The sequence below is a fragment of the Gorilla gorilla genome, chromosome 6 (genome assembly GCF_029281585.2).
Source record: "Gorilla gorilla gorilla isolate KB3781 chromosome 6, NHGRI_mGorGor1-v2.1_pri, whole genome shotgun sequence".
Taxonomy (NCBI): domain Eukaryota; kingdom Metazoa; phylum Chordata; class Mammalia; order Primates; family Hominidae; genus Gorilla; species Gorilla gorilla.
This window is the reverse complement of record NC_073230.2, coordinates 105448212-105467956: the sequence shown is the minus strand read 5'-3', so window position 1 is coordinate 105467956 and position 19745 is coordinate 105448212. Positions and strand designations below refer to the sequence as shown.

The window sequence follows — 19745 nt, the reverse complement described above, 5'->3', positions numbered from 1 at the left end:
TTTTCCTTTTGTATCATCTTCTTAAGTGATTCATCTGGTCCTATGGCTTTAAATGGAAGCAGGCCAATCCAAATTGGATCCGACAGATATATGAGTTTTTTTAATTAATTTAAATTAGTTTATATTTGAGATAAATTAAAATTCTAAATTGAAATAAAAACAGCTAAGTTGGGAATTTAAATTTAATTTAAAATCTTACAGTCAATTAGGTTTAAGTTATTTAAATTTAAATTTAATTAAAATGCAGAAGCATATGAAATGAATCATATTTAGGCAAAACATTCACTTCGTATATGAAGTACTGAAATTTTGATTTCTAACAAGTTGCAATCAGGGTATCCTGACTTGGTAGCAGTTTGCAGAAGGGTTTGACATGATAAGTTAAAACAGCTCAAAACAGCGTAGCAGAAGTAAAGCTGTCCAATAGGAATTATTATCCTGGGTCATATGATTAATGCTCCAAATCAGATTTGAAGTATGAAATCATGAAATTGTGAAAGAGGGCTCATAAAATAATGTAAGTTAAGATATGTTTCTTTTGAAGTGATAAACATCTGGTTACTCTTGCTAATACATGTTTTTTCTCTATGTCTCCATCAGTTAGGCTGCCCCTTTGCTGGCTGCATCTTGCCTACTTCTAGAGTAAGGATCCACCAATTGCTAAATGCTCCCAGTGAAACTCCCTTAGGCCTATGCTATCTGCCTCACCACTAGAAACTTCCTGAGAGAAGAATTCCACAAGGAAGCTTCAATTAGAACCTACCACTCACCACTTTCTAAGAGCTCATCAACAAAACTCCATCTAGCCCCACATCCTTATTTAGGGCAATCAGTACCAGAAAGCCAAGCCTCCCACTCCTCCTCGCCCCAGCTCTCATCCCCACGTATCTCTGTATTGCCTCTAGCAGGCCGCCAAAGCCAGAGTTTCTCAAACCTTTTGTTAGTCCCTCTGAAATTACAGTCTGTCATAATATACAAAATCCCCAAAATGGTCAACAACTTCCAATTCAGGGATCCCTTTTGCTCTGAGAGACTCCCAACCCATGGGGTTAGAAATATTTGGAGGAATGTCTGCCACAGTGGTCAGGAGCTCTCCCAGCATGTAGTAGACAGGAGTCAGGAATGCTAAATGGCCTTGATGGTTCAATAGTCCTGTAGATTTGTGCTGCCTAAAATGCCAAGAGTCCATATGGAAGAACACTGTGGGACTTCCTAGTCAGTAAATGAATGTTTTCTCACATTCTTCTCATCTGGTTGTTGTCTTGTTTATTATCATTTGTTTGTTTTATACCCAGTAACATTAAGTCTATTCTAGTAAGGGGATTTTATTCTTGCTCTTCATTGCTACTTCCTGATAATTATTCCTCACTCCTATCTTAGAAAAACAAAACCAATCAAACAGGAGAACAACAACAAGTTATTTTGATCATACTAACACTAGATTATACCACATTTCATGTCTTTTTACCCACCACTGTATCTATAATAAAGCTGCCTGCTTTCAATACCCATGTAGAACATCCAGTCCCTTGATCTCAAAGACAACGAAGTTATTTTCAATTCACTTCTACCTACCATTTACGTAATCTCGCTCTAGACTTTGTTACAATTTTTGTGCCACCTCCATAATCTCGACTTCAAGCTTCCCACACTCTGACTACCAAGTTCTATCCTAATTTACTCCTCCTGGTACTTTCACCCAGTTTCTTAAAATTAACTTTGAGAATGAGATCTGCTTTGAAGATTTATTTTTTCTACAAGCCCTTTCAAAATTGCCCTTATGAAAGAATGGCATGGCTTTATATCTTTTATGAAATAATGGTCTACTTTTTGCCCACTCTAAATCTTACTATTGTCTATTGACCTGAAACCAAAAACCCTGGTATACCATACAAAGGGAAAATTAAACTAATGCTATAATCTAGGCATCATAAATATTTCTTTCAACTTATCTCTTTAAGTGACATAGTTCCAAAAAATTTACTTTTCACATTTAAAAATTATTGTCATCAATTCTTTTGTTCTGTACTAAAAATAGATATAACAATAAATTAATTTAGATAATATATGTTAACAATTAGCATCTTAGAATTAAAGAAAATATAGCATTTTAATTATATATATGTTTTTGTTACAGAATACTGTTTTAGAATTATCAACAAAATATTTTAGAGACATAAGTTCATATAATACTAGAGGACATTTCTGGGAAAGGGAAAGGAATATATATACAAGTTCAAGTTGGAAAAAAGAATTCTGTAAAATTTCTGATGTAAAGACCTTGTCCATATATCACTGTAGGTTTTAAATTCCACTGGATATAGCTAAAAGGATGATATACACTGTAAGTATTTTTGAAGTGTATATATTTATAGTATGCTAGAAGTTACAACCTTTGCAACTATTTAAACATATGGTAAAAAATTTTGTATTTCAACTTTAAAATGTATGAGGAACTAAATGATAATTTTTTAAGCATGGGTCCACAGACAAAGGATTTGAAGACCACTAATATACTCCAAATTCCCATCATAAGAATCTCATCTATGAATGTTCCTGACTAGTGGAAATCAGACCTGCTTGTAAAAGAGTAGAAGGATAAGGGAATTGATTAATATTTATTAAGTACTTATTATCTGCTTAAAGTCCTGAACTAAATTTTATATAGAATTTCCAAACAAGTGATACAATAACTATGAGATTATTATTCTTCCTTTCAGGAAAAAAAAAAGAAGCAAGGCCACGTAAACAAACTTCTCCAATATGTTCATCTGAGAAGGAGAAATGAGAATCTGGGTTGGGGAGCAAGTTTGTCTAAATTCAAAGCCCAAATCAGTTCTACTAATAAATAGTGGGATTGAGCATTCTAATAAAGGATACTCCCGTGTTCCATCCTGGAGATTAATGCAAGATAAGGCAGGAGAATAAAGCAGATAGCAATCATATTTCATGTTTGCTATTGATAAAAGCTAATAGAGAGGAAATCTTATAAGTATGTGGCTGTAGTATGGATTTCAAGACTGGATCCCAAGAAGAGTGAATCAGCCTGTCTATCTGCTAGAAGATCTGAACAACCATGGCCATCCCTCTGAAAGACCAGTACCTGTTTCTGCAACATTTGGAGAGAAAAGCAGAACAGAATAAAAATTTCCTGCAGGAAATCAGATCCTTAGGAGAATGGGAGGGAAGCTATCGGTGCTAAGGTAAGTGCAACCAGCTCTTGATCCCAGTTTTACCAATCAGTTAAATAACTTCTTAATCAGAGATTTATTGACCAGGCTTGACCTCCCCAGAGTAAAGCTACAGTAAGACAGTAAACTCACTGTATGCAGGTTTCTTGCTCCAAGTTTATCGCTTCTGCAAAAATATCTTCCTTCTGATCAGTCTACAGAGCCCCCAGGGTTTTTTTTAATGTGTTTTGTACAGAGTTGTTAATTGCAGATTGTTTTATTAGAATCCCATGCCTCTATTCCACTGCGCTTAGACCTTATGATCATCTAGAAGTGATTTTCCCTATGTTATCAAGAAGTGATCTATTTGTTTCTAACATTTAAATTACTAATTTTCCTATATTTTCCACTAGCTGGAAAATTCAGCTTTTTATAAATTCATTTTATGTACATGTGACAGTGCATGTATGTATACATATATTCATATATATACATATGTATAGTGTATATACTGTATATACATAATTCTCCTTAACAAACTAATCCATTACATTAATCCCTTTATTTCTATATTTCCAACATATGCTTTATTATATATAATAGCAAGATTCTACTCATTTTCTCTTCATGTTTCTAGATTTAGAATCAAATATCTTACTAGTTATAAAACTTAAAATAGTTTTTCACAGAACACAGATATTTCTAGATAACTAAACCTATCAAACACTGACAAATTTTTATTTTCAAAAACATACAGATTGTTCTTCTTTCTTGAATAATGGAATTGATAATATTGTTAAATTGTAGCAAATACAGCAGCTTCCTGGTTTTGTTCCCAACTTTAAAGGATATTATTCTGATTGGTGTTGCTTTGATGGTGCTTTTTAAGATAGTTTTGTGATTTTTCGGACAGTTTTGGACATGTTTTATATTTGTTAAAAGGCTTACATAAGAAATGAATGCTAAATGAGGCCAATTCAGCAGTGCTTTAATAGATTAGATTAGAATTACTAGATTTCCAACTGTTTATTATTAATTCATTGGAATATTATCCTTTCATTATTCTGGGATAAAGTCTAATTTGCCATTAAGTTTTAATCTTTTAATAACCTGCTGTATTTGGTTTACTGTTATTTTACTTAGGATGTATGCAGCTTAATTTATGTTTTTGATTTCTCCCCACTCAGGCTGCAGGGTAGATGAGAGATAAAGGAAATAAGTCAGGGATTTAACATGATGAATCTGATCACCCTTTTGACCATATTTAATGCTGCTATCTCTGTGGCAAGTAGAGCTGCCCAATGCATGCTACATGAGGTCTGCCATCTGCCCGGTATTTTCTGACTCAGAATCCCGCTTCCTAAATTGTCCTGAAGGATTTGAATAAGAGAGCTCAGGTGTAATAAGCAAGACTTCCAGAGGTGAGGAAAAACATTATTCTAACTTCATGCTCACTTTTTTTAATCCTTTTTTTTTTTCACTCTGTTGTACTTTTTCTATTCTCTAGTGCTGAGCACATGCAACTCCACAGAATTGAGGACTCTGTATAAGAGAGCACCCCTTAGATTAAGCTTAGTGTTCACGTCCACATTCTATGATTAAATAACATGTTTTCTCTCCCTGCTCTCTTCTTGTCACTCAGGCAAAGAATTTGTGTCCTGGAGACTATATAGTGATTTACAAACTTTTGCCAAGGGAAGAAAATAATGAGGTTGCTTGGAGGTAGAGAAGAGGTGGGATTTATTTTTTAAAGTGGCTGCAGTTTGAAAGGTCACTTAAGAGGGCAGTAAGCAATCCTCTTAGAAAGAGACTATGTCTGTTTTTTCCCTGTTTGTTTGTTTGTTTGTTTGTTTGTTTAATGCGAGGACAGTGCCCTTTGCGGAGAGCCAAGAGGAAAAAAAAATTTAAGAGTAGTAAAATTGTTCTGGAAAATAAAGTAACTGAAATTGTAAGCAGGTAGACTGAGACAAAGGATTTGATGAGAACTAGTATAGTGAGAGGAGTTTTCTTGAAAAGAGAATATTCTGAATAAGGAGTTGCAGAGACTACGAATCCCCAGGGGAGGTACGAGAGTCATGGAGAATAACGAGGTTACAGATAATAAATTTCTTGTTTGAGGAATGCCAAAATGACTTTTAGGGAATTGAGTTTTAGGCTTTTAGAGGGCTGGGCTTTTACCAGTATCTCGTTACTCAATGTAAAGGCTAAGAGTATGCCTAGAGCAATCTACCAAAAAATTGGACTCAATTTAATATTTGTTATTTTTCAAAATCTTCAAGGATAGATCATCTCTGGAAAAAATATTCAATAAAAAGATAATGAGGTTTGCCTCTAGGAAACAAGATTGTAGTTGTCTGGGAAATGAAATGGGAGGAGAATTACTGTTCAAGTTATATCCCTGTGCTTATATTACCTACTCCAGAATAAAATAATTTAAAATGGAAATAAAAATAGTTATATAGAAAAACCAGTGGTTTGTTAGACTTCTTTACTCTTTTAATTTTTTCCCCTAATATTTTAAAATGCCTAGAGGAGAAGAGCAGTATAGGATTTTTAGTGTTTTGAACACTGAATTATCCTTAATCGCTCAGAAAAAGAGGATGTTACATACAACAGCTTTGTATGAATGGTGCTTTGGAGAATTAAGGAGAAGGAGCAGTGGCCTGGAATGAGGCAAAATGTTATGGAAATAGGACAAGAGCCTCACAAAACAGAACCAGAAATGGAAATTTATAATTCAGGGAGAAAAGCAGGAATTTGGAGTGAGAGTTAACCCAGCACACGAAAAACTCCCCAGGAAAACTCTGAAATCTCACTCCTTGAAATTGAAGCTTGAATGAATCAGTTTATTATATCATAGATGATATCACAGGCTGAATGACTTCGAGATGCTCAGGTTCTGTTTGCTTTTAGGTTACTTTAAAATTCTGCTTTATTCTTTTCTGAATGCACATCATTTTGTCAATACCTCTGATTTGTGGCTTCTGGAAGTAACAATAAGTTACAACAAGTATGCTCTAACTAGTACAGAGCACAATGGAAAATTTACAGCCCCTGAGCTAAACACTGCATTTGAAATGTTCCTGCTAAATGCTCTAACCCTCCATAACACATGTAACATAGTAAGCTTTTTCTTTGGTTTCAAAATGACCACATGTTAATAGTTTATGTTAAATATTTGGTCTACTATCATGACCATGTCTTTTTCACTTGAATTTCTCTGCTAAGACAACTACAATCATATATTTGTGTGGAATTACATATCTACATAAGTGGAAATTTATTTAATGTCCTTACATATTGTCTTGTTCATTAGTTGTCTTTGAAAGTCATTTAAAAAATCTTTGTATTACCTGCCTCAAAAGGCTGCTAGGAAGATTGGATAAAATAATAAATATAAAGCAGTCAAATCAATGCATAGCATATAATAAAGGCTCAATATAAGTTAACTGACATTCTTACTCCCTACTCCATTCTCTGAGAGAAGCATTTTAAGGCAGACTACAAATTTGTCAGATAATTTGTTTTCGACAGCAGAACATTTCTAACTCATGTCTGTATGGTTGAAGTCTGCTAATTTGACTGGAGCTTGCTCCTTTGGTAGTTACATAATCACAGGCATGTTATCAGGACTCTTGTTATTCCACAGATCAGCACATTGACAGCACCTTGGAGCTTGCTGAAAGGCAACATTTCAGACATCACTTCAGAAATAGTGTGTCAGAATCTTCACTTGAAAAACTACAACAACAAAACTCTAGATAATTCAAATGCACGTTAAAATTTGAGAAGCTTAAGAAGCACTGCTCTAGAAATTTTACTTACCACATTTTGCAAATTTGAGTTCTTTTAGCTTCCACTATTTTACATTGCTATTGAAATTGTTTGACTTCTCCTTTTAAGTACAGGTGTCTTTTCTTTGGGACTTCATCTACTGAATCACACATATTTCTTATGACTTGTTTACTTCCTTCAGAGACTGTGTTATGTATACAGTATATGAGAGTGCATCATCATTTTGCTTCTTACCTTCAGGCACAGACCTAGAGCTGTATTATTGTACAGTGTTTATTCTTTAAATCATCACAAGACTTGAAATTTTTGTAAATGGAAGATGTTTTAAAAATATTTGTTATATTATTTATTACCTGGAAATATATTTAACCAGCATAATCTTTATAAAGATTTAGTATGAAGCTGGGCGTGGTGGCTCACACCTGTAATCCCATCACTTTGGGAGGCCAAGGCGGGTGGATCACCTGAGGTTAGATCACCTCGCCAGCATAGTGAGACCCTGTCTCTACTAAAAACACCAAAATTAGCTGGGCGTGGTGGTGCACACGTTTGTAATCACAGCTACTCTGGAGGCTGAGGCAGGAGAATCACTTGAACCTGGGAGATGGAGGTTGCAGTGAGCCAAGATTGCATCACCTCACTCCAGCCTGGGCAACAAAGTGAGACTGTGTCTCAAAAACAAACAAACAAAAAAGATTTAGTATGGGGCCATTTTACTGCTCAAGAAAATAGTAAAAATGTATAATCTTTTGTGTGAACATAAGACTCTCATTGCCTTTTGACTTTTCATATTTTTGTGTGTTTTCTGTTGAATACTTATCTGGATTGCCTGATGAAAATACTGTGTCCAAGGGGCTACAAAATTTACCATTTGAAATTTTGAAATTTTCTGTAAGACTGACATATAACAAGACAGTTCAACACTCTTGCTAATTCTTATTTAGTATAGACTTACTAGGCCATTCCTTAGTGGTTTTACCTGTTCCTACCATCGATCCTGAAGCCCATACCTCGGTTCACGAGGTCTTTCTCTTTACTGCCCTGCTCTTGTCTCTGAGATCTTCTCATTTCCACAGCACTAGGTAAGAGTGGAGTGGAGGTGTCTACACTTCCTCATCTCTCTCCCAGGTCTTACAAATTTGTATTTCTTCTTAGTTCTTGGGGAATACCCACAGACTACTCTAATTTTCCCCCTAATTTCCTTAAGCGCAAAGTTTTATTTTCCCTTTCTAAAATAATAGACCTTGCTGGTTCTCTAAAAGATGAAAATGTTAATGTCTCACACAGACAGACACAGGTCCTAGAAGTACCAAAGCCATTTCCTGAAGTAAGTAATACGTGGACTTTAAGAACAGAAAGACCTGGCAATCTTTGGGCTGGAGAGAGTTGGGGAAAATACTTTTTATTACTGCCTGAGGAGTTTACAGTAGTAAAACAATTAGAGTTCAAGGCAATTTCTTATTATCTCTTTTCATAAATTATTGGAAAACCACCCAGCAAGAATAATTTAGCATTGGGTTTTTATGAGCAACATGATTCTGTATTTTTATGTATATTTTTTCTTAGAAAAAAATCCTCACATATTAAACAATAATACTGTATTTCATATTTTGGTGCCTGGATTATAGAGGTGGATAAATTTAAATATTTTCACAGAATATTATAAGAAAGGATTAAGAAATCCATCAAAAATATTTCGTCATTATTCTGTACAAATGGATAAGCCAGCAGTTAAAATTGTTCTCAGCACTTTTGGCAGTAAAACCATATGATAAAAAATGATGGTGTTCCACAAGATAGTTTCCAAAGAGCCTTGCCAACTTGTAAAGGGTGAAATGAAGGTGTACAGTCGTCCCATGATATACATGGGGGATTGATTCTAGGACTTCAGAGGATACTAAAATCCGTGGGTACCCAAGTCCATTATATGAATTCTGATATAATTCTGCATATAACCAATGCAGTCTTCCATATACTTTAAATTTTCTCTAGATTATTTAGGATATCTAATACAACATCTACATATACTATTTGCCTAGATTCAGTGCAGTACATGGCACAGAGAATATTCAAGTTTTGCTCTTTGGAACGTTGTGGAATTTTTTTTTCCTGAATACTTTTGATCAACATTTAGTTGAATCCACAGATGCGGAACCCTTGCATATAAACAGTCAATAGTATATATATTTTTCTTGATAGGGTTTCACAAAATGAACTTCTAAGGGTGAAGGGTAATGAATATAAAAGTATCAGTTTCTTTCTTTTACTGAAATTAAAATTAAAATGTAAGGAAATATAATACCATTCCCTTCATTACCTTGGTTAGCATTATTCTTAACGTATATTAAAGTTCATATTAGTTAAATTCGCATGCATTTCACACTAGTGTTTAACTTCTCAAGCTGGTCCAAACCGTGTGCCTAGTTAATGCTTCTCCAAGCCTTCAGTCACATCTAGAGGATTCCTCACCCCTACACCTGCATCACCACAGTGTAAATCCACAGTATAAATTGGAATAATATTTCCATGTCTTATTCAAATGTTTGCTGTGTAGATTTCTGTGATTCTAAAACAGTAAATAATTTCTGCCTTATTCTACATATTCATAATTATCTGTTAAATAATTATTTTTAAGTATTTTATGATCACTTCATTTATAACATTGTCTTATTTCCGTTATATTTAAGTTCATTGAAGATGTGTTATACATGTGATTCCAAATTATACATACAGAGTACCTGAAATAGTCCCTTATTCTATTAATTAGGGTAATAGGGGAAAAGAAACAGATGGAACACTCAAAGAATTTAACAAAATCAAATTAATCTTATAGGTTATCTATAGAAATATGGAAAGAGTTCTGAGAACTAACAAGGGGTAAAATTCAAAGGACTATTGACAGGAGAAAGCTGGAGGAGCTGTAATCATTTTTAGCCTTGAAATGGCAAAGGGAAGGTATAGTGTTTTAAGAGCTCAGTGAGAACTGAAATCAGGGACTAGGGCCGGCCTGATTTAATCTGTCCCCACAGAACAACACAACAGCTACCAAAATATCAATGAGGCAAAAAAAAAAAGGGGAGAACTAAGGTGCCAAACTCATTCACTCCTCCTGCCCTTAGTTGTCTGGCTGATGTCTTCTTTGTCTCCAAAAGAAGAATGTTGCAAGTTATCAAAGGTAACAGCAATTGGTTCCAGACCCAAGTATTCTTAATATGCAGCACCATATATTTGCTATTAATAGTTTAACTATCAATATATCCTATACATCAACAATCCAATCTCACAAGATATTATCCCATGGCTGGGGCCATTAATGAGTCCAGTAGACACTTCCACTGGTCCGTTGAGTAAGATGTTTCCAGGTAATGGAGCACTTAGTAAAATTAGAGATTCCATAAGCCTGACCTCATGGGTGCACTTGTTTTAACGTAAACAAGATTCTTGTTTGGAGGATATGTTGTAGAGGATTCCATGGTGATGATTAAATCATTCTGGAAGTCCTCAAATGATGGTGCTGGAGGAAGAATTTCAGTCAGGAATAGCAAATTGGCATAAAGAATGCACATATATTCCCAATGACCCTAAACTCCTGCCTTCTCTTTGATGGAAGTAGTCCAGTGTAATCAACCAGATACTAGATAGCTGTGGGTCACCTAGGGAATGGTGCCATATCAGATGCCCACCACTAGCCTTTACTAAAATCAAATTGAACATCCAGCATTAGTAGGCAGATAAGCCTTGATGAAGGGGTATATCATTAATTGTTTAGACCAAGTATACTCTTTGACCTTGACCATTGGCTATTATTCTCATTTTTACCAGGGAAACCAATTTCATGGTGATCTCCTTTCCTATCCAGTATACAGAGGACAGACAACTCAGAGCTTTCCTGGATGCTAGGGTTCCACTCACTATATGAAGTTCTACATGCGTCAAAGAGGGTTCTTTGGGTCCCCCCAGTGGACACGGTTAGCGTGTGGCTGAACAAGCTGAATGCAATGGATCCACTTCATCAGTCCTATTGCCCCAAATGTTAGTCTCCTTTTTCTAGTGTACTGGGGTTGTTCTATAATTTTAATTTCATTGATTCTAGACACTGCTATGAACAAGCTTCAAATAACTAACTCAACATTTAAGCCCACTCCTAAGCATCCTAGCTAACACTCTAATTCTTCAATTCTGGATGAACATATCCATATTAAGACATTTAACCTGATCCCGCTTATATTTTATTCTTCTTGGCTTTATATCCTCAGACTATATTCCTGTACATGCTTTTTAGTCCTCTTTAATGATACTGTTTAGCAAGATGCTGAATCTTTCATGTAATCACTTTCTCTTCCTGAAGGAAACTTCACTTTAATTTTTCTCAACTATGCCAGAATCTAACCTTTGGAATATGCCTCAAGAAAATATGAGTGTACATGTCTGAGAAAAAAGTTGTTGTTGAGAATAGTTATTCTCTTGAGATAAGTTCTTTAGGTATAGTCAATAGAAGGTTTCTTTTTTCATTGGAATGCCAGTTTCCTCAGGTACTGGGGGAGGAATGGATTCTACTAGCAACTAAGCATTAAGGGAGTCTGAACATTTCAATTCTCAGAGGCATCTAAATCTGTCCAAACGGCCTCATCACATGTCTTACATCACATCACTCCTTACCAACTAGTGCCCTCATGTTAGCACAATAATTCTCAAACTCCTTGTCTCATGGTCTTTACCTTTTTAAAAGCTATTGATAACCTCAAAGATCTTTTGTTACTGTAGAATACATATTGCATATTTAATATTTCAAATTTAAATCAGAAAATATTAATATATAAGAATGCACCAACACACCTCATTCGCTACTAGAACAATGACTTTATTTCATCTATGCAGCTTACTGTTTTTATTTTAAAAATAATTTTGACCTCAGGGACCTTATGAAATATCTTAGGAACCTCTAGTGGTCCCAAGAGGATACCCTGAGATGTGCTGCTTTAGCACAAGAGACGTGGTGGGGTTGCATATTTAGCTGGTATTACAACAATGCAGCCCACACAGTCAGGTTTGGGCACAGGATCTTCAAACTTATCTGTTCTGAGTCACGCAAATTACAAAACTCTTGGACACCAGAGAGTTTGTCTGGCTTTCTACCTGTGCTTTGAATTGAGAGGCCAAAGTCCTAACCTTGTAGTTTTCTTTTTATAACATTCCCAGTGTAATGAGTAGTTGTTATCCAACCCTTCTTTGCAATCACCACCTTTGCCATGGCAACTAAGGGCTGAACATCTTCATTTTGCACACCTTGCTGTTAGAAAGAAGCACTCCACTTCTTCACAAATTAAATAGTTGTGATGCCCACTAACTACTATAAATTATCAGTGTTCCATCTTTCCCAGGAAGATGGTTATTCATATGTCCATTAAGTATATGATCAACCCAGTACTAGAATTCTTATCACAGGGCTTGTAAGTTTCCTGGGGCCACTTCTGATTCTGTTTTCAGCAGTATCCTGGTTAGAAGAGAGAAGGAACACTTAAAGCTATTCTACTGGAAAGCATTCAGTTAATGAACTATTTTCGGAGGCATGTGAAGGGTTAAGGAAATCATAAGCAGGCAGTGAGACTAGAAGCCATCACTACTGCTAAGCCTGAAATATCAAGAGAAGAGTTATAAGGAGTCATGTGATGTAAGACATGTAAGAGCTGGAGCTGTGAAAGAGGCACCACATGGCTAGACCTGTGGCTGATGAGGAACTTTCAGAATCACAACAAGATGGGCAAAGGAAAGAGAATACCTGCCCTGAATCTCACAGTTCCCTTTCTCTGATCTCCTTTTGTTGCCCACCATCATCTGAACCCAACTGGAAGACAGACAGGGCAGAGAAACCACAGTGTTCATCTGTAGAGAGCAAGCAGCACATAGTGAAGGAAGGAAGAAAAAGTTGACACAGCTTAAATCTTCTATTGATTGATCTATGAAGAATATGTCATATGATATATTCAAATATTTACATAGCAACATATTTTTTTAAATTAAAGATCCATGGAAAATGTGAAAATGTAAAAAAACTTCATAACTATAAATATAAAATAAGCAAGATACTTTAAGTATAATTTTCATTTTTCAATAGTGTTTCTCTAGATGGCATAAATATAGAAATAACTCAATATTAACAGGAAAAATACCTTAAGAAGAATTCAATCTACTTTAATAAAATTTAGTGCCTTATAGCAAACATAGCAGAAATAAGGCCTCTTGTGATTGCCTGGCTTGTGGCAGAAAACAAATGGTTCAGTATGATCTTTTTGTTGATGGGAATGATAAAAGCGTTTAGAATAAAAATGTCAAATACACATTAAAGTCTGTAAGTGTCTCAATACATTTAAATCTACCAACAGATTTCTTTATCACATATCTTATAAATAAATGTTCTTATTCAAAAAGAAAAGTTTTCTACATTCCATTCAATAACTATGACTGATTACCTATGTACGGAGCATGAATCCTCTAATTTCTTTCTCTTTGCTATAGCCTATAATCTACAACATTTTGGGAGTGAAAAGATATGAAAGGTATAAATCCACAAAAGGAACCTATGTATCATAAAATTCTTGGAAGGGGCTGGTAATCTAGGGAGCAAAAAAGCTGCTGTACCTGTTATGATACCAGATTTTCAATATCAAAGCTGCTGCCTGTGCTAGAAATAGCTCTCTCATCAGGCATCCACCTAGCCATTTTGCTTTCCTCTTGTGATGAGTGCAGATTAAATCAATCAGTCAGTGGTAGGAAATAGGCGTGTTTTATTTTCTCAGGTTGAACAACTTTGTCAGCATGACTCTGAGTTTTTACTGACGTAAAAATGTATTTTTAAATACTTGTCAGAAATAGGTATCTGCTAAAAATGAAATATGGGATCACAGTTTGTCAAGACCAAATGTATTGAGTTCTTGGAGAAGAGTGTGTGCATGTTTGCTTTATATGTGCACAATGGCACTAACAACAACAACAACAATCAAAGGCAGGTTGCAAAATGAGTAAATCAAGTAAATCTTATGGAGCAGGTGGGCAGGGGAGATGTTGAGAAAATGCTGGAAATCATTGCCAAACGGCAAGGGAATCTTAAAAAGGATTCCAAAAAGTGATTTCTGACTAACGTGTACATCATAAAGGGTCTAAATTTACTACAGAGGAGAGATCATTGAACCATCTGTATCTTCCTTAAATAAAATGCAAAACAGAATTTTGAAGTCTCAGAATTAGCTATGAATATTTCTCTCTCTGGGTCATAGAATGGAGCTTTATATAGGATACTTCTTTCCCCATGGTCATATTTGACTGTCCACACTGGAAAAGCCAAACTAAATCTCACATCCGAGACACCTGCTGGGGAAATTTCACCTATAAATGGCATCAGAACTGGTTTAGATGGATTTTCTCTACTAGTGAAACTATCAGAGATCCCCAGTTGCTTGTTGCATTATTTTGTTTCTTTTACAATAGTTTCCTCAGGAAATGTCCTTAGAATTGTCAGAATCTTAGTTTTCAGTATTCTGCTGTATTCTGAGGTCTTCTTTGCCATTGTTTTGGAATCTCTGATGGCATCTATTGTCTGTAGAATGTGCCATTTTGCCACCTGGCCCCAGCTGACTTTTTCAGTCTCAACTCCTGCTTTTTCGTTGTTGTTGTTTTGCTTTGTTTTTGCAATTACATGCTGCATTCTAGCCACAGCAAATGGTATACAAACTTCAATATAATATAAACTTCAGTTTGTTAGTCTTTTATTTTGGCATAGCTTTCTTCCCATATGTTCCCAATACACTTGTACTGATCAGCACATTATTATTCGCATGTCATAACCATAGATTTCCCAGAAAGAAATTATGTAAATGACATGGCATATATGCGATAGGCATGTATACATGCATGTACATTCTATTCACGTTGCAACTGTAATGACTTGTCTATATCCAGGATAGACTGTAGCATCTAGGGGTAATAACTCTATCTTATTTCACAAAGTACTTTCCAAAGTTCCTGGCACATATTAGATGTTCCCTAAAACTATGTTTATATATAGTTTTTTTCTCAAATTCTGCTAGCTTGTTTAGTTAAACATATACATTGTATTTTTGAATTAATAAAATGGCTACTAATAATGCATGTGGCATTATCCAAATTACTACAAAGTACTAAAGCTTGTTAGGCTAGAAAGTTATAAAAGAGACATCTAACCCTCACTGGGAGGAGCAAGTATCTAAATCCCAGAAACATTAAATATTTAACTTCAGAAAACTCTAGGAGCTTACGTCATGCATTCTTACAAATTTCCACCCAATTTTCCACTGATAAGATAGAGAAAAAGGGGTAATAAGAGATGTATTTTACAGTAAACAGAGGAAGAAATACAGTACATTTTTATGACAATCATATGAAGCTCAAACCACAGCAGAGATTCTGCTGTAAAATTACACAGCATGGAGGAAAAGGGAGACTTCAATAGGGTGCTCCAAACCAGAGGTGCGACCTACAGAATTTGGTTCCTTCTACCAAAAAGTGGCCACAGTGGCTAAGGAAGAAATTAAATATTTGGTCCACCTGAGTTTAAAGGTCATCCTGACTCATTTCACTGCCCTCACTGGCCTTTGGAGGACACAAGCCTGCCAGTGTCAAGGCGGTTGTTCAGGTGAGAATGGCAACATTCACACCTACACAATATCATATGGGCATGGAAAGTGACCTAACAAATTAGATCTCTCCATTTTTTTTCTGGTTTGGGAAAGGATATAAAGATGACAAAAGGAAATAAAATGGCATGTTATAATAGTCTAATCCCCAGTTTTGCATAAAATACATTAAAAAAACTCTAAGGGAGGCACCGTTAACTAATTCAGCGATAGATCCAGTTGTGTATTTAAAAAGAGGCCTATTTTAGTTTATAAATAGATTATAAATTAATAGATATTTTATCATCTTAGGAGTCATCCTGTTCCCTTGGGAAAAAATACGTTTTATATACAAAATAAAAACCCCTAAAGAACATTTCAGGTTGGGTAAAGAGGTTGGGAGTGGATGGACAGAAATCAATATTTAGATATAATTTCCATCACTGGGCGCCCAAAAGTGAAAGTAAATTTCAACTTCACACTTATTGAGTTTGGCAGCCGTGATAATGCTCCACTCAGGTATCCCCTGCAGAAGACTGGTATTACTATATTGGACTGGTAGCCTGAGTTCTTGAGCTCTGATCTTTCCACAACCCTGTTTTCTCTATCCTCTCACTTTCCTGTGGGCGGATCTCAGCCAATGACTAAAAAAGGCCATGAAGTGTATGATTTCTCTGATGCACAATTTTGGCTCAAAGACTCCCCATGAAACTGGACCAGACCTTTTTAGAGCTACTTGCAATCTGAGATGACCTATCCAACTCTCCCTCCTTCTCTATTTCTTCACAGGAATCAGAACTGTATTATACATAGTCTGAGGACTGTCCCATCTTTTCTGATTGCCTCTTCTTGTCCTTCATGTCTAATTCCATCTTGGCTTCCTCTTTTTTAGATGACCTAAACTAGTATGTTAAGTGATTTACCCCTGCCGTATATGAATTACATTTCTTCCAGTACAGAAAATATGTACATTATCTAGTTTGGGGGCTTAAAACTGAACATACATAAAGAGCTCTTTTTTAAAACACACAAAAATATTTAAACCCTGTGTGGTGGGTTCAATGGTGGCCCCCTGCTATTGTCTGAATGTTTATTTCCCCCTACCCTGCACTCTGATTAATATGTTGAAGCCTAATACCCAATGTAACTGTATTAAATGGTGTGATATTTAGAAGGTAATTAGATCATAAGGGCTCTACCCTCATGAATGTGGTTAGTACCATTCTAAAACAGGCCTGAAAGAGCTTGCTCTCCCCTTCAATCAAGTGAGGACACAGCTAGAAGCTGCCTTCTATGAGGAAGAGATCCTTTATCAGACACCAAATCTGCTGGCATCTTGAATGTGGACTTCTCAGCCTTCATAACTGTGAGCAATAAATTTCTGTTGTTCATGAATTACCCTGGCTATTTTGTTATAGCTGCATAAATGGACTAAGACACTTCCTCCAAAACATATGTTCATTTCCTAACCTCCACAACTTTTGAATGTAATTTTATTCAGAAGAAAAATGTATTTCAGATGAAAGTTACATTAAGGATTTTGAGATGAAATCATCATAGATTATCTGGGTGTGACCTCAGTCCAATAACAGGTATCCTTATGAGATACAGAAGAGAAGATACAGACACAGAAAAGGCCACATGAAGGTGGAAGCAGAAATTTTAAATTATGCAGCTGCAAGTTAAGGAATGCCTAGAGCCACCAAAACTTGGAAAGGTCAGGAAAGGACTCTCCTCTGGAGGCTTCAGAGGGAATGCAGCCCTGAGGATACCTTGATATCAGACTTCTAGCCTCCAAACTGTGAAAGAATACATTTCTGTTATTTTAAGCCACCAAGTTTAAGTTTGTGGTAATTTTTTTCACAATAGCCCTAGGAGACATATATATATATATATATATATATATATATATATATATATATATATATATATATATATATATACTCTGCTAAAACACAACAGTGACATGATCAGCTTTCCATATCTTTTGGGGACTGAAGAGGTAGCTGTAAAGTAAAATTAAAAAAAAACCTTGGAGGAACAAAGCTTAATAAGAGCATCAAAAAGTTTTTAAAAAATTACAAATCATTTCTCACTCATGAACGTACTAAAAAATCTGCAGCAAAATGTTTACAAAGTAAATCCAGAATATTCCAAAGGACAGTACATCATCAGAAAGTAGTGATTACTGATGATTATATCATCAGTAATGTAAGTTGAGTTCAACATTTGAAAATAAATCACACTTTGCTGATGAGAATGTAAAATGCTACAGCCACTTTGGAAAACATTTGACTCAAATAAATGGAGAAATACGCCCCATGTATAGATTTAAAGACTCAGTATTATTAAGATGCCAGTTCTCTTCTATTTGATCTATAGATTTACAAAATCCCAGCAAACTTTGTGGAGAATTTGAGTGACTGATTCTAAAATGTATGTCAATGATATGGAATTGTCATAATGATAAATAAATAAATAAATTGAAAAGAGAATAGATTGTCCATGACTAAACCCTAATACATATGTACATATACTATATATATGTTATAATACATATTTTATATATGTTATACATATATATAAACTGTTGCTTCACAAAGGTACTGAGTTTACTTGATGAGGAAGAGATCATCTTTCAACAAGTGGTGTTGGAATAATTGTATATTTGTAGAGAAAATTTTGAAATTGAATCCTGTCTCCCACTTACACAAACATTAGCTCATGATAGAACACATACATAAATGTTCAAATTAAAACCATAAAGCTTCTGAAACAAAATGTAGAGGAATATCTCTGCAAACAGCACAGGAAAAGATTTCTTTGACAGGACAACAAAAGCACTAAGAATAAAAGAAAAACTTGATAAAATTGACTGCTGCAAAATTAATAACTTCTGCTCTTCAAATGATGTCATTGAAAAATGAAAACTCAAGCCACAAGCTGGAAGAAAATATTTGTAAGACACATATCTGAAGAAAGACTTGTATTCAAAACATAGTAAAGGAAAAATTCCTATAACTAAATAATATAAAATCAAACAAGTCAATAAAGATAGAAATTCAAATTTGAAAAGAAACTTTACTGAGGAGTGTATACAAATGGCCAAATGCATGAAGATGTTCTCAGCATGCTTAAATATCAGGGAAATGCAAACTTAAACCACAGTGAGTTACTGCTATTTACCATGAGAATGGCCAAAATGTTAGAAAGACAGAAAAGTTTCAAATCTTGGCAATGTTGTTGATCAAGTGGAATTTTCATACTTTGCTGATGACAGTGTAAAATGATACACCCACTTCGGAAAAGCAGTTTCTAAAATGTTGAAGATAAAGCTGCTCTGTAACCCAACAATTATACACCTAGGATTTTCCCAAGAGAAATCAAACATATGTCCATAAAAGTCTTACACAAAAATGTTCAGAAATATTTACTCATAAGAGCCCAAACCTGAAACAACACAAATGTCTGTCATCAGGTAAATGATAAATACATTTTGATAAATGCTTCAAAATGGATTACTATTATATTTGGCTATAAGAAGTTACGAACTAATAATATAGATCCAGCAACATGAGTAAATTTTAAAAACTTTTTTTCAGTCAAAGAAATCAGTTACAAAAGGGTATATATTATATTATTCCGTTATTCAAAGTTCTAGAACAGGCTAAATTAATTATAGCGACTTGTATCATTTGTTGCTATAATCAGAGAATAGATGAGGGAGAAACAACTAGAAAGCAACATTAGGCAACTTTCTAGGTTTATTAATTTTTTCTGGATTTGGATGGTCATTACACTGTATGTAATTTATCAATATTTATCAAAGTGATACTTAAAATCTGTGTATACTAGGATATATAATTTTACCTCACTTAAATATTAAAGTTGGTAAGCAAAAATATGTCAAACACGAGTATATAAAGTAGGAATTAATACTAAAATGAAGAAAAATAAATCCAGATAGATTACATTTTTAAATAGTTTTATGGTCAATTTAAAAAATATATGTATAATACAAAATTATATAGACTCATTAAAGGTAAACCACAATTTTGGCTCTTAAGCTTTCTAACTGGAAGTGGAAATTGGGGAATTTGATCAGTTAATTCATTGAGTTTTAATGTCCGAT

General features: G+C 34.8%; 1 long non-coding RNA gene across 2 annotated transcripts in view; it reads right to left on the bottom strand.

The window, feature by feature from the left end:
• Positions 1-19745, bottom strand: part of LOC109027709 (uncharacterized) — an 84041-nt gene that overhangs the window by 64173 nt on the left and 123 nt on the right. The window lies entirely within an intron of this gene.